Here is a 16564-nt window from a genome sequence, read left to right on the forward strand (position 1 = left end):
ATCATTAATGGATTCCTCAAAAGATCAACTTTGGAAGAGTGGAGTAGGTCTTGGGTTTAAGACCGAACCACTATAAAATCTTGTGTCAAGGCTTATTGTCTCTTCTCTTCTTCTCTTTGGTAAGTGCTTCTACTCTTGACTCAAAAACTAATCTCTATTCTTGATCTACTTAAAACTAGTGCAAGAAAGTTTTTCAAAGTTCAAAATTTTTTAAAAGACACCTAATTCACCCCCCTCTTGGGTTGCCTATTGGGATTTCACTTGTCATCAGAGCTAAAGGCTCTTATATAGATTTTTGAACTTTCAAATTTCTTCAAGAGAAAAGATCTATATTGCCAACCGAATGGCTTCTAGACTTCTATGTTTTGATGGAACCGACTATGGATCTTGGTCGATCCGTATGAGGTCTTATCTCAAGAGTCTAGATAGTGAATTATTGAAAGTAATTGAAAATGGTTTTGCACTAAACTCTAAATCCAGAAAAATTAGTGATTATGATAAGATGATATTTTCATTGAATTCAAAAGCTATGATTGCACTTTCTTGTTCTTTACCATATGACATGTTTGAAAATATTTCATCTTGCAAAAATGTCAAAGAAATTTAGACTACAATTGAAAAGAACTATAAAGTAAACATTTGTCTTATGGCATTAGAAAATGATTTTGATGATTATTTACATGAATTCATTAATGATGAATTGTTAATTGCATGAGAAAAACTTCATGAAAACTTGGATTTGCAAATATAAAAAAATAAGATTATGAAAAAATCTTTGCAAATCATAACTAGAGACTTTGACATTTTAAAGAAAGAATATGATTCACTTGCCTCTACTAATGAAAACTTAATGTTGTAAAATAAATCTCTTAGTGATAAAGTAGAAAAACTTTTGTTGGAACACAAGAAATTTAAACAAGAAAAATAAGAACTAAAGACAAGTTCATCTCTTGAAATTAGAATGTTGAAAGATCAAATTGAAGAGATGGAAAATAAAAATGAAGTACTTAAGTTAGAAAATTACAAACTACAAGAAGAGGTTAAACATTTTCACCATCATAGACATTCTTGTAGCTCTTCTTATCTTTCTACATGTTCTTCTATATGTTATGATTATTGTGGTAAACTTGGACACTACAGGTCTAAATGTAAATTTAGATTTGTGTATTCTAACAAATTTGTGTGGAGAAGAAAAGACAGATCACATAACACAAACTCTATCGGACCCAAGATGGTTTGGGCTCCAAAATCCCTCACTTGATCTCTATTTTGATTCTAGAAAATTTAGGGATTATGCCTAAATGGATAAAATCTTTTGAAACTATGAAATAATGCAATGTGCTTCTCTTAATAAATCCTTTTGCATCTATTTTGTGCTTAAAATTGATTTTTTCTTAAAATCCATTTAAACTAGATACAATGTGGAAATCTTAACCTATCACAATGTATCTAGGTTTTCTAGCAAGGTTCGGTATCGAATGTGACAGGTAGGTCTATCCTTCCTGTGATATGAATCGATCTGCCAGAAAATCCATAGATTGACCATTCTACTGGTGTAAGCCTGTCCAATCCTAGGTGCATATCTTTAAAAGCATTATAATGTAAAATATTGACAGAGCTACCAGTGTCTATCATTACTTTACTCACATTGAAATTGGCGATAATGAGGCGGACAGCGATCGCATCATCATGGGAGAGGTACACATCGTCGTAGTCTTTTTCGGAAAAGACTATTTGTTCCTTACTATCAGTAGAATCCGATCTCAACTTCTTTGTTGAAGCCTCCACCGCATGAATTTGGGCAGCATACGCCTTCTACCCGGAAATTGTTGGTCCTCCTGAGGCCAGTCTTCCAACGATTACATCGATGCTTCCTGTAATTCTGAGTGGAGCGTCGGTCCTTATTGTTAAGAATTAACAACGCAGTAGAATAACGATGCAAAGATAAAACGAAAGATCACACATAGAACACACAGATTTACATGGTTCACCCAACCAGTTTGTATGGGCTACGTCCATGGCAGAGCGACAAGCCAACAATTCCACTATTCTAAAGAAAAGATTACAAAATCCTCACCCTTTTCTGGGGCGTCTCCTGATAACACATCCCTTTTATATGGCATTCTAAGATGCGTTACAATAAAGAGAAAAAACCCTAATTCATGAAAGTACGAAACTACCCCCAATAACGGCAGAGCGGGACCGCCGCAGTCGAGGTAAAGTGTATAGTACTTTCCAGATTAGACTGAGATCAGGCTTCACCAATAACAATCTCCCACTTGAAGACTGATATTTGCACTTCCACTGAATAGCTTCACTCCTGATGACTTATCGCTCTCGCATCCATCAATCATACATGAAGATCAATCAAAGTTGAGCAAAGGCTCAACTTTTCCCTGTCAATCACCTTTGTTAACATATCTGCAGGATTTTTACTGCCATCAATCTTGTCAAGCTTTAGTTGTCCATCCTCCAAAACCGACCGAATGAAGTGATACCTCAACTGAATATGCTTCGTTCTTGAATGAAATGCTGAGTTCCTTGCTAGATGAATAGCACTTTGACTGTCGCTCCACAGTATGTTGTTCCCTTGCTTTCTACCCAACTCTTCCATAAATCTTTGAAGCCAAATCATCTCTTTACTAGCCTCAGTAATAGCAACATATTCTGCTTCTGTTGATGAGAGAGCAACCACCTTCTGCAAATTTGAAATCCAGCTAACTGTTGTTCCACCTAAAGTGAAAACATATCCTGTGGTGCTTCTTCCTCTGTCTCTATCACCTGAATGATCTGAGTCAACATATCCTTGTACATCTGTGTCGGCTCCCCCAAAGCATAAGCAATAATTGGATGTACCTCTGAGAAATCTGAGTATTCACTGAACTGCCTTCCAATGCTCTTTTCCTGGGTTCTGCATATACCTGCTGACAACTCCCACTGCATGTGTGATGTCCGGTCTCGTGCTTACCATTGCATACATTAAACTTCCAACTACTGAAGAATACGGCAAGTTTCTCTCTCCTCCCTTTCTCGCCCAATAAGTGGGCCCATCTTGGGTAGGTGATACCAATTAAGATAACTAGAAAGAAAAGAAATAACGTAACCCAAGAGATTTGGTAAAGTTATTTTAGATAGGTTTGCATCTCTAAAAATTAGGAAGTTATAATTTAAGTAATCTAATTATACTAGTGGTGGGATAATAGGAGAAAAATAAGGGAGTTATACAAAAAAATTTGGGAAATTCTAATCGTGAACAACTCCCAAAAAGGGTGGCGTGCGCACGATTTTCTCCTCCAATTCCTCTTTGGGCGTCAACTAGTGGGCCTCATTAGATTAAATAAAATCTTATTATGCTATTATAAAACAATAAAAGAAAGGGGTAAGATTGCTTAGAGGCTAAGTAATAGTAAAGATTAGAATGAGAGAGGGATTTTAGGGTTTGAATTTAACAAGATTGGGAAACCAATCAAAAGAAAAAAAAATATAGTTGGGGCTCTCTCTCCCACGTCCAAAAATTTGGACGCCCAATATATATATATATATATAGAGAGAGAGAGAGAGAGAGAGAACTGAGAGAGAGAGAAAAATAAGAAAAACTAGAAGAAAAGAAAAAGCTGGTTCGAGGCATTCGTAATTGTCATTCATCTTCGGAAATCGTACACTCATCAGGTTAGTAGTTTATTATTTCTAAAAATCTTAAAGTCTTCTGATTTTCAGTTTTTCCGACGTAATAAATAAATAAAATGATCTTTTCCGTATACAGATTTGTATAAATGGTGAACTAATATAATTTTTTTGTATATGTATGTATTTCCATCGGATTATAAAATTTAATAAATAAAGTGATACTTTTACACAGGAATAAATTCTAACAAAACTGAGTAAATAGATAAACAAAATTAATTTTGTATATGAAATTGGTTTGGTCGGATTTATACGCATAAAATAAATGAGTTGATAGTAGTGTATGTATTCTGATTTCATCATATATATATATATATCTGTGTGTGTGTGTGTGTGTGTATACATACACAAAATTTATGTTTCTGATGTATACACCATTCCATTTGACCTGGTAAAATAAATTATATAAAAATGATTTTTTTGTTATTAGTTTATGAAAATTTTTAGTTAGAGTGATTTTATTACATGAGTCTTATCCAACAGTTCTATGTCATATGTCAAATAAAATGACTCTCTTTATTTCCAAACAATATCTGTATATAGGATAACTGCTAGAATTCTTTATATATAGGCCTTGATTTCCAACAGATATATGTACCTAAAGTACATAAGAACAACTTTTCACATGTATATTTTTTTTGTTTAAATGGTTTTAATGATGTGTAGAGTAGATAAAACGATCTTTCTTATATGAGCCTCTTTCCAACAGTACTATGAACATAAATTAAATAAAGTGTTTCCTTATTATACATATATGTATATGTGTTGTATTTTAGCAATTCTGTATATTTAAATACATATACATATATATATATATATATATATATATATATATATATTTGATAAAATGATTTTGTGTACGTCCCAAATGAATTTACCAACAGTTGTATTTGTTGGAATGGATTTAATGGATTTCTTTCAAATTCCTCATAAATGGTTTCGTACATATTATATATCAAATGATTTTTCGTAGACCCAAATAGATGTTCGTGAAAATTTCCTTAAAACATTACAATCTACCTATTAGTATGTCCCTAAGGTTTAAATTAATGACCAGGTCTAATCCACCTCAAATAAAATTGTAAGTTTATGAGAAAATTAGGAATTGTGTGTATGGCCTCGTTTACAAGCTGATCAACCCTCATTTCAACGTAGAGGTCCTTTAAATTTCTTCACATCTTCAGTTGGAAAAGGCAGGTGATAGCTAAACTTGTTTTGTATAGAGTTTCAATTCATGCAATAGGGATGGAGAGGTATTTTAGTTGTTTTTTTTTACTAAGTTGTAATCCTGTTTAATGATCATAGTTTTGTACATTATATGTTTGGAACGTAACCTGAATGTAAATTGATATATGCCAAATTGTAGTTATTTCAATAACACGAAAAGATTTGAAAAAAAAAAATAGGGATATAGAAAACTATTCAAAGAGGAAATAGGGAAGGGTGATGGGAGGACCATTGAGTCATCCCTGGAATTAAGGAAAAGAATAATTAAAGGATGTACAACTTGGGAGAACCGCGCAACCCCTCGTTGATGATAGAATCCTATGGAGACTACGAGTTCCTAGGCGGTATGATCTACGGAATAAGACCAAGCGGAACCGACCGTGTCGGCGAAGGCAACAAGCTAGTTGGGAACCAGTCTGCCTTGGGTTAAGAATTCGTAATGATTAAGAGTTGAACTGATTAACACTCTCTCATATTGTCTCTTGCTTTTTATGCCAGTTGTATCTATGTCCTGTTTTCTCTAAATCAATTCCTCTTATTTCTTTTGTAGAACTTTTTATAAATCATTGTTATGGAAAAATCGTAATTGTTCAACTTATTCTATTTTTCAGTTTGCTAAATATTGATTCTGAACTGTTGTTTGATATTGAAATTTTATACTTGCCTCGTTTTCTATCGACCTGCTGTTGACCCATATTTTTTCCCAAGATTAGAAGACTTAAGCATAGGAGCGTTTGCGAAGGAGGATGTCTAGAGGCGTAGGAGAAATAAAAGAGCGAATAAATAAAGGAGACGATGTTTTTCGTCCATTCTTTTGGTTATTTTAAGTTTTCTTTAAGTTGGATATGATTAATTTATTTGGGACATTGAATAGATAGGTTATTTGGGATTTTTAGTTAAATTAATTGTAGTGGAACAATTTATGCTATAGAATAAGAATTTATGGTTTATTTAACATTCAAGTAATGGTATCAAAAAAAAAATTCTTCTGGTTTTAACAGGTTCGTTGCTCGTAGTGACCCAGTTATGGAAATTAGGTCGTTACAGATTTCAACAAAACATTTTGAACATTGTCGACTAGCTTATAATGATTGTCTTTGAACATTGTCAACTAGCTTATAATGAATATCCCATACCAGAATAATCAGTCAAGAGAATGAAATGGAGCCGATTCCAGGAATATTGTCTTACACTATGAACTGGAATCTGAGATGCATGCTTCCATAGAATTACAAAAGCCTCTCCAAGAAAATAACACACATCAGATGATCAAGCACTTACAAACAACCATTTATAGTTCCAAAGGGGTATCTTAACTACAGCCATTTAAAAAAAAGAGGTATCTTAACTGCAGGCATTAAAAAAAAAGAGGCATCTTAACTGCATAGGAACGAGGACCCAACAAATGGGGGAGAGATGTGCCACTTCCTTCTTCCCAGTGACCATGGGTGGGCATTGATTAATTCCAAGGTACCCATGAAGCATGGCAAGGGGGAGAAAAGGATCAAAGACAGCTGCAGAAGTTCTAACGGACTTTGAGCTAATGGGGTTTAACTTTGATTTATGTGTAAAATTAAGTTTTCATGAAATGAGTCACGCAAGTTTGGAAACTTAAATCTCCCACGCTTCTGAGTGATGCAATTTTTATTTTTATTTTAAAAATGTATGACATATAACTTTCCTATTACATGTTTCTGTATTCCATTAAGTTCATCTTATTGAGTTCCAGAAATTTATGTACTTACTGAAAAAATAATGCATACTCTTCACCGAACGAAATCAAATATGCAATTCTAATGCCAGGTGGATGGCCACATACCACCTTGAGATGCCAACATAAAGATAGGATATCATATGTGTTAGAAACTTACCGACTTCTCCAAAAGCTTAAGCTGTTGGAGAGGGCAGTATTTAATCTTTTATACTTTAACACTCTCCCTCACGTGTGGCCCAATTGGCAAACACATGGCACATGTGGTCCCACATTGGGCCGACCATTACATGTGGATTTTTTTGACATTGGGGAGGTTTGAACTCGAGACCTTTGGCCTGATACCATGTTAGAAACTTACCGATTCTCCAAAAGCTTAAGCTGTTGGAGAAGGGCAGTATTTAATCTTTTATACTCTAACAATATGAATGCAAATTCTCAAAGATACTACTGCTACAAAATCATGCTCAGTAAAGAGAAAAGAATGTTTCATTCCCTTTGGAGTATAAACTCACAAGTAGAAATTAAGGAAACCTGTTCTGAATCGAAAGCATAGGAAACTTCATCAATAATATTTTTCTTCGAATGCAGAAACTTCATCAATAATAAGTCATGAGCAAAATTTATTAAACCTCCAACAGCTCAAGATTACGCCCAAGAATCTTGTTGATCCAATAGTTCATATTTGGACACACTAAGGTACTATTGGATAAATCAATTTTTGGTAAAATGGTTCAAGAGAGCCACATATAGTGGAATGCCCCAATATCATGGATCAGAGATACAATAGCATTCTCAAGTTCTTAAAGATGTAGAGATGCCAAAGGGCTAGGGACCATACGAAATTTGAATATGTACATTACAAATTAAGCCAGCTCCAAAAAGAGCTGGAATATAAAGTCGAGAATAAGCAATTTCAAATCCTTTTCAGCACTGACCAGATTGACTTGGGAAAGAGACAATGGCCGGAGAGTAAAAAATGAAGAGTGAGAAATTTATTCATAGCAATAATACATTCCTTGATTTAGAACATGCTAAAAAGGGTAATTTGAAGAAAAGCAAAAAAAATTGAATTCGAGCCTCACATAGAATCAGAAAATATACCCAATGATGGAGGCCTTGATGCAAAGTGAATTGAACCTAATGTTACAGATTCTGAGAATGAAATAAGTATCATACGCCCATCTGGATCCCATGCCGCCCCCTGATAGTAAAACCATGACATGGTTGATTAATGATAATTAGGATTATATTGAGGTTTTTCTTTTGCATAATGATGATCTATCATGATTGTCATGGTTGATAAATGATAACTAGGATTATATTGACGTTTTTCTTTTGGATAATGATGATCTATCATGATAGAAGGCTATGTCAGGAAATTATTAAGATTATCAACTAAAACAACAAATATTTTTGATTAGTCCACATACACAATTATAAAATAGAAAAAAAAAGAAAAAAAACACAAGAAATTTTAATGGCTTGATGGAAGATGGAAACAGTTCAGCAAGTCAAGCATATGCATCGTTCAAAACCAAAAGTCAAGCATATGTATTGGAGGCAGATGATATATGGTTTTCAACAATAGCAATCCAAATATTGTTGGAAATTGTTTGCATAACAGTGCCTGCGATTCTTAGTAGGTAAAAGAATGATTGGTCTCTATTAGCTTTTTTTAAGAAATTAACAAATTTATTATGAAAACAAAGAAGAAACAAAGCAGGTTATCGGGCAGAGGTTGCCTAATAACCATAATTGCTTCTTTTACACATCCCTATGCTAATCTATCTTCTAGTGTGTTAGCCCTTCTAAGGATATGCCTGAATGATATCTCCACCCCCTTGTCTCTGTCCACAGTTTCCTCAACGATTGGAGCTAGTCTCCATGGGCCCTGACAATCCCTTTTAGCCCATGCAATGACAATAACTGAGTCCCCTTCTACGCCAATCGCTTTTCAAATATTCAAAATACAAGACCAAGCAAACAATGCATAGCTTTTTTTCGAAAAAGAAACCAATTAAATAAAACAATGATTACAAGTGAATTTCGGGGGGAGTGAGTACCCCTAAAAGAAAGAGTTACTAGAAGCATGGTTTTAAATTTCCACTACAACCAACACAAAACAACCGAACTGCATAACCCAAAATCGTAATTGTAATATTGGTATACTGTACTAGTATGTATAACATAATTATATTTACATAAATTGCATGCAAAGAGGATGTTAACCATAGAATAAGAGCAGGTTGGTTGAAGTGGAAGCTTGCCTCAAGAGTTCTGTGCGACCGTAAAATCCCTACCAAGTTGAAGGGAAAGTTTTATAAGACAGCTGTGAGGCCAGCCATGTTGTACGGCTCAGAATGTTGGGCCACCAAAAAGCAGCATGTGAATAAGATGAGTGTAGTGGAGATGCGAATGCTTTGATGGATGAGCAGCCACACAAAGTTACATAGAATTAAAAAAGAAGACATTCGTAAAAAGGTGGGGGTGGCACCAATTGAGGAGAAGATGAGAGAGCACCGCTTAAGAGAGGCGACTCTTGCCAAATTGATGGAGTAAAAAGAGGTAGGGGCAGACCGAAACAACTTGGGCAGAAACAGTGAGGAAAGACTTGATAGCTAGGAACATAACAGAGAACATGACCTTAGATAGGATAGAATGGAAGAAAATGATCCACGTAGAAGAACCCAACTAGAACCATGATTAGAGCCAGGTAGATTCCTTTTACTTTCTTTTTGAATTTTTTCTAAAGGATTCATTTAGCCGACCCCAACTAGTTTGGGACAAAGGCTTTGTTGAGTTGAGTTGATTTGAGCATGCAAAATGTGGCCCATGTAATAAGTATAAATATTAATATGAATTACATGTGAAATTTGGAATGCAGTACACTGCATGTCACTAAGTGTTCGATGCTTTTAAACCATTATGGATGGGTGTCTTGTGTGATAGTATCTACGTGTGTATTTGTGCTTATTCTAGCATTCTTGAAGTTTCATCTTTAAATTCTAACATTTGCATATGTTTCCTAGATTTAATAGGATTCTTGGTAAAATTTCCAATTGAAACCCAAACATTCCCATTTCCGTGGCAGCCGAAATCGAAAGCAAAATCAAAATTTAAAACCTTGACTAGAAGCACACGATTTGGCTAGGCTATCCGCCAAAACATTGGCATTTATGTCAAATGATTTTGACAAGTGTGAGGTTTGTGCTCAAACTAAGATCACTAGAAAACCTTTTCGTCAAGTTTCTAGGAGCACACAACTTCTTGAGTTGATACATTCTGACCTTTGTGACTTTAAAAGTTTTACTACTAGAAGTGGTCGGAAGTATTTGATCACATTTATAGACGATATGTCAAGATATTGTCATATTTATTTGTTAAAATCAAAGAATGAAGCTTTTGTTAAGTTTAAAGTTTTCAAGAATCGAGTTGAATTGCAGCTGAACCTGAAAATTAAGAGAGTTAGGAGTGATAGAGGAGGAGAATACACTTCGACAGAGTTCAAGGAATTCTGTGCCTCTCAGGGTATAATACTTGAAACTACTGCTCCTTACTCGCCTCAATCTAATGGTGTAGCTGAGCGTAAGAACAAGACGTTAACAGAAATGTTAAACTCCATGTTATTGACAGCCGGCATGCCTAATTGCTATTGGGGAGAAGCAGCTTTGACTGCAAATCACATCCTGAATAGATTGCCACACTCAAAATGTTCCTCCACTCCTTATGAGTTATGGCATGGTCATCCTTGTAGATATGATACTCTTAAGACTTGGGGCTGTATTGCTTATGTAAGGATACCAGATCCTAGGAGACCTAAAGTGGGACCTAAAACAAACACTTGTTGTATATTATTCCACACTTGATGATATACCCTCTTTTGAGATAGGTTGTACATTCCACATTTGATGATACAATTTAACTCAAACTTGGTTAGCCTGTTTGGGAAGGGTTGAACATTCCACACTTGATGATTCAACTTGACTCAAATATGGATAAGATGACTTAACATTTTATGAAAACATGAAATGGTTGTTTGCAAAAGAAACCAGTTTTTTGATCTTGTTCTTTATTGAAACTTGACAATTATGGTGTAATGGTTCTTTGCAAAACAAGCTATTTTGGTCTTGTTCTTTATTGAAACTTGATAATGATGCTTATGGTGAGAGTGAGACTAATACCTTTTTCAACCATTTTTGGAATGTACTAAGTTCTTCTTCAGGTAGAACTAGATACTTTCGTGAATTATGGATTTGTACTGAGTTCTTTTTCAAGAAGAACTAGATACTTTCATCTTTACACTGTTGTTTGGATTCATTTTCATGAAATCCATTTTGGTAATTCACAGGAATTGGCGAAAAAGGAGGAGCGCATCTTGATTTTGACTTTGATGAAGATGACTTACTTGATGAGTAAATCTTCTAAAGTTGTAAAGACTGAGTGCCTTCTTTCAGTATGTGTATAGAGTTCACTTATATGTGAAACTTTATTTTGGATCTTGATGAGAATCATACCCCATGAATGAATTCTTCTTAGAGCAGTGGGGTTCATATATATATGAAACTACTTTTTGGGTTGAGTTTATTGTATATGAAACTCTTGGTTGTTCATAAAAGTATTCGTGTTTTTTCAGTTGGATTACCGATTTTTTATGACAATGTGATGTGGATAGTTCAATATTTTGTTTGAACATCACACTATCTATCTATAGATCATGCTATACGTAGAACATAAGGAGGAGAGTGTTGGATATATGTTCTCATATAAGCCCATAGATAATGGACCTAAGTGTAGTGGGCCTTATGGGCTTAAGCCCATTAACTTAACCGACTAAATCACTGACTCAAACCCTTCAATATTTACAAACGTAAATAGGGGCTGGGAGCAGCGATCTTGGCATTCCACTTCGATGCCTTGTACGAAATGCTTCAAGCATTCTACTCTCTTTTTCTCTCCACAGATTTAACAATATATTGGTGATTTATGGGTAATATATTGGTAATTAATACAAAATAAATTTTGTGGTGTTAGAATATGTTGATCTCACCGTTGGATTTTGGTAGATTAAGCAAGTTTGTTGATAGGGCAAGTAGATATATTAGAGAATAAAATTAGATCAGAAGATTTGATTTGAATGGGTTAGATAGAGTAGTTGGGTTAGATTAGGCAAGTGAATATATTAGATTAGAGTTATCTCTTTCCATTGTTATCTAGATTCCATTCTATATTTATCTTTGTGTACTCTATATAAGCAATTGCTATGATCAATGGAAATAATCCAAGAATTCCAAAACTTATCATGGTATCAAAGCAGTCGATCCGATCAACCTAGGGCTGCCCAAAACTTGTGTAATGCCGTTCTGCGGACGGCCGATCTAGCCGTCCGCGGGCCACCATCAATTTACTGCCTCAAAACCCCTTTACACTTTCTTCATTCTCGAGTCTCCCATCTTCTTGTTTTTTTTACTCTTCATTGAAAGCCCTAATCCCTATTGGGCTCTTGTCGTGCTTCAAAACGTTTTGAAGTCCTGGCCCTTCTCTACCCATTTCTAGCTGCCAACCGGATTTATTATTTTTTTAAAAATCCCAATTTTTGAATCCAAGCCCTGCATTTCTGTTTTTGCTTGTGATGCTGATTTCCTCACCGTGTGTTAAAATTGGTGGTGCAAGCAATGATGATTAGAGAGAGAGAGAGGGCTGGATATGAGCATCCTTCATCTTCATATCTACACTACTCTTTCTTTTGACCTTTGCAATATAGCCAGACCAAAGGATTGGATAAGTGAACCCCCTTTTACAGTCATTTTTTTTCTTTCCCAAATGTCTAGTTGCTTCTAGTATTCATCATTTTCCTCTAGGCACCTCGTACCAAAATTAATATTCACACTCCATTTTGCTTTTGCCCAAATTTTATATCTGGACTCTCCAAAACAAAACAAAAACATGCACATTGTGATCTTACTAGTGCACTTAATTATCTTAAGGTTGTTGATATTTGCCGTCATTGTCCTCAGTCGCAAATTGTGGTTCGCCTCTATTTCTTTCCTTCCCTTCTCTAGAATTTCCTCTTATTCTCCAAATTATTTCTTTTATTAAATCTCAATTGAGGTACCTTACTTAGGTGCATGCCTTCATTACTTTTGAAGTGTGTGCTTCAAAGAGTGTTACAAATTTCATGAGGATCGATAATCGACCCATGATGTCTTCCCCAATTGAGGCCCATTCTGGCCTATTGAGGCCCCTTCTTCCCATTCAGGCATTGTTGCCCATTTCAGCATTGGTCCATGATGACCCATTTCTTGCCCATTCCGGCATTGGTCCATTGTGACCCACTTCTTGCCCATTCCGGCGTTGGTCCATAGTGACCCATTTTTAGAAGGTTTGGTATTTAAAACCGACCTAAAGACTCGCCCATTCCGGTTGAGTCCAATCCAGTTCATTGAGGCTCTTCGCGGCTCATCCTTTTATGCGACACATTCTTCAACAACAAGCGGCAATCATATTCAGCAATATCAACAACATACATCAGGCGGACATCAATCGTAGAAGTGTGAATCAAAATTGGCTTTTTATTTCTTTTGGTGTTATATATTTTAATCAAACGTATATTGATTTCCAATCCATATACATTTGAGGGGGCATGTTAGGATATGTTGATCTCACCGTTGAATTTTGGTAGATTAAGCAAATTTGTTGATAGGGCAAACTACAACAAAACCTAGGTTTACCAGCGGTCATGACCGCTGGTAAAAGTTCCAAAAACCGCTGGTATTATTTTTACCCGCGGTCCTCCGTCCGCGGGTATTTATCTCGTCGGTGTATGTTTTACCAACGGTTATAACAGCGGCTATTACGACTGTTAGTGTATCTCTTATAATTAGCAGCGGTCATGACCGCTGGTAAATACCTGTGTCTTTAGTTGACCTAGAGCTATATATCAGCGGTCATGATTGCTGGTAAAAGTAATTCTACTCTACAGTGCAGGAACGCTGTGATGTTGCATACCTCTATACCAGCGGTCATGACTGCCACTATTTATGTAGCGGTGCAAAAATACCAACGGTTTGGGCCGCTGCTTAAAGCGCAGATTTTTTTTTAAATACTAAAATGCTGAAATATCCCAAAACATGGGTACAATACACACATATAGAACCTGCTTTACAATTTAAAACTCATGACACAGAGAACCTGCTTCACATATTAGAACCTGTGATACATGCAAAACCAAGCTTTACAAAAGTAGAACCTGTACACTTTGACAAAAGAACTTTTAATTTATTTAAACAATAGAAAATTTACAAATGATGGAACAAATCCATGGGGATGCCTTAAAGGCTACAAGTGTCACAGATAAGCAAAACAAATCCATGGGGATGCCTTAGAGCTTGAATTCTGTGATTGGAAGACGAGAAGAATGAAAGCTTCCCCACTCCATGATAACTTGAAAGAAAGCACATATACATTAACTTTATTCATTGACCCAAAATTAAAGCTTGAACTTATCTTAGGATTAACAAGTCACATCATATATGTAAAGAAGAACTAGATTATGCATATGCAAATATGGAAAGAAGAATTAGATTCTGCATAATCTTAATACGGAGCTAAGTATTCCATATTCGTCTTTTCAACCTTCTCGCATCTAATGCAAGACCTATTGATATGCATATGCAAATAGGGGAAAATGGCCAAATAGACCTGTACATATGCGGATCAAGCCCAAAGATATGTATATCTAGCTCAATGGAAGTTAAAAATCAAAATAAAACATCAAAATAAGTAAAGGAGAATGTAAGATAAATGTGAAAACGGAGAAAATAAAATTTGCAAAAGAAGGAAACATAACCAAATAGATGCATAAATCCATGGAACTGTAACAGAAAAATACAAATGAAGTCGAAGCCTCCAAGGTAATTTATAATTTTTAAATATATAAATTATTAAGAAGCCCGAAATAAAAATAAAAATTACTTGTTCCTTAGATATTTTTTTTGTGAACTGAACTTGTTCCTTTAGAATTAGAAATCAAAAATGGAAATTCCCATTTAAAGTTAATTTTTCATAGCCTGATATATTCATTAACCAAACCAGATAGTTCCTAGAAATCCCCTCTACTTCTGCATTCTTATATAACTGGTCATATTGTTCTTTTTTGGTATGCACAAAACTGGTTACATCAAAACAAGAGTACAGATAGCTTTACCAGACACCTTTCTATAAAAACAATTCCAACCGCAAATGAAAACTGGCATGGATATGGTACCTCCAATAAGAGACCTGACAATTTCACGCTCTGCAGCAACCTGAAGAGGAATCTGAAACTTAAAAGTGGGATCCTCGTACTTCCCTCGTCTGGCTACAGGTGTAGAGTTGGTTTGAATCCCATAGCTTATGACAGTAGAATTTCTTTCTACAAGCAGAGTTCCAGGGCAGCGCATAGTATCACTTGCGAGCCAAGCATCTACTTCATTAGGTGATGTAAATGATTTCACCTGCATATGTTCAGATGAGAAATATGAATTGCATTCATCGCACTGGTCAATGATGAAGAACCTTACTGATAAAGAGTATGCAGTTCAACAATCTGTCATTCAGAAGTCAATATTCTAATGCAGCGTACTAAATAATGCATTAAGAAAGCTAGATGATTTCAAATATGAACAATATGCTGGGGGATATATTAATTTCCCAAAATTGAAAGCTAACCAAAAAGAGGTTTCTGGGCTAAACATTGAGAAATTAACTGTCATTTTCCATCGTAATGTGAAAATTTGTTACACATGCCAACTCTGACATTCTCTGGTGAAACAGTTCTTTATTATCTTTATCTGGTGTTTCCCCAGTTTATTGAAAAAGGAAACATCCAAGGACAAGTTTCTTGGTCATCCTTGATGCATTTCCCACTATATTGCATAATCTGAATTTGGTAAATAAACATTGAATGATAGGAGCACTGGGTGACAATCATTAATAGGGCAAGCACAAAATTTATTCCGGGCCTTGGCATGCATGGGCCATAAATGGTAGCCCTTTGCCTATGCATAACGTGCAGTCCCAAAAAGGAAGACGGGCCAATTGCCTGGATGATCCAAATCGTTCATTTTTTGGGGCCGCTGTTGGTAGGCCGTAACAAATAAATAGGGCCCGTTGGATGGTCCCCAACCCTTCGACTGGAAGTGTTTTCATTGAGGAGCTGTCCTAATTGAGTGCCACAAATCAAGAGATTGGATCATCGAAGGGGCATTTTCTCCCTAAGCTCGTGAATCCCAAAAAGAAGCCGGGCCTACTTTTGTGAATGATCCAAACATTCATTTTTTGAGGCAGCCCTAAAAACTCAAAAAGGAAGCAGGGCATAACTATATGAATGATCCAAACCGTTTATTTTTGGGGGCTGCTGTCGGTAGGACGTACCCAAAAAATAGGGACCGTTCAATGATCCATAAATCCTAGGTGTTTTATCTATACAGGCGCATGAAGAAATTGATAGTATATGGCCCAAACAGAACATAAATCTCGATCAGACCAATTGTCTTTGATGGCATATGGCCCAAACAGACAAAAAATTTGGGTCTACAAGTAATCGAAAGTGAATCCCACTTGATGGATAGTCTAGATGATCGGACTTCCACATGTCCAACAAATAGGAGATGCAACATTGTATGGTTCTGATGACGCCCAAAATCTGACTGCATGAACAAGCTTCACAGAACCTGTAATCCTGTACTCACAAAGAAAGCGTCAGTGGGCCCGGAGTTGTGACTCCGGACGGCCACTTCGACACTCAAGTCAGAGATAGGCAATCATAGACAATGGACGGGGAATGGGAGAGGGTCAAATCAAGTTACCAGACCAAAGGAGGAGAAGGAGAATGGAATGCCTTTGCTTGAGTGTGTAGACCCCTTTTTATAGGGGAGGAGACTCACAATCTTGGAGATATCA

The sequence above is a fragment of the Tasmannia lanceolata genome, unplaced genomic scaffold, assembly GCF_043159265.1.
Source record: "Tasmannia lanceolata isolate RefF3 unplaced genomic scaffold, GAP_Taslan_0.1 ptg000112l, whole genome shotgun sequence".
Lineage (NCBI taxonomy): Eukaryota > Viridiplantae > Streptophyta > Magnoliopsida > Canellales > Winteraceae > Tasmannia > Tasmannia lanceolata.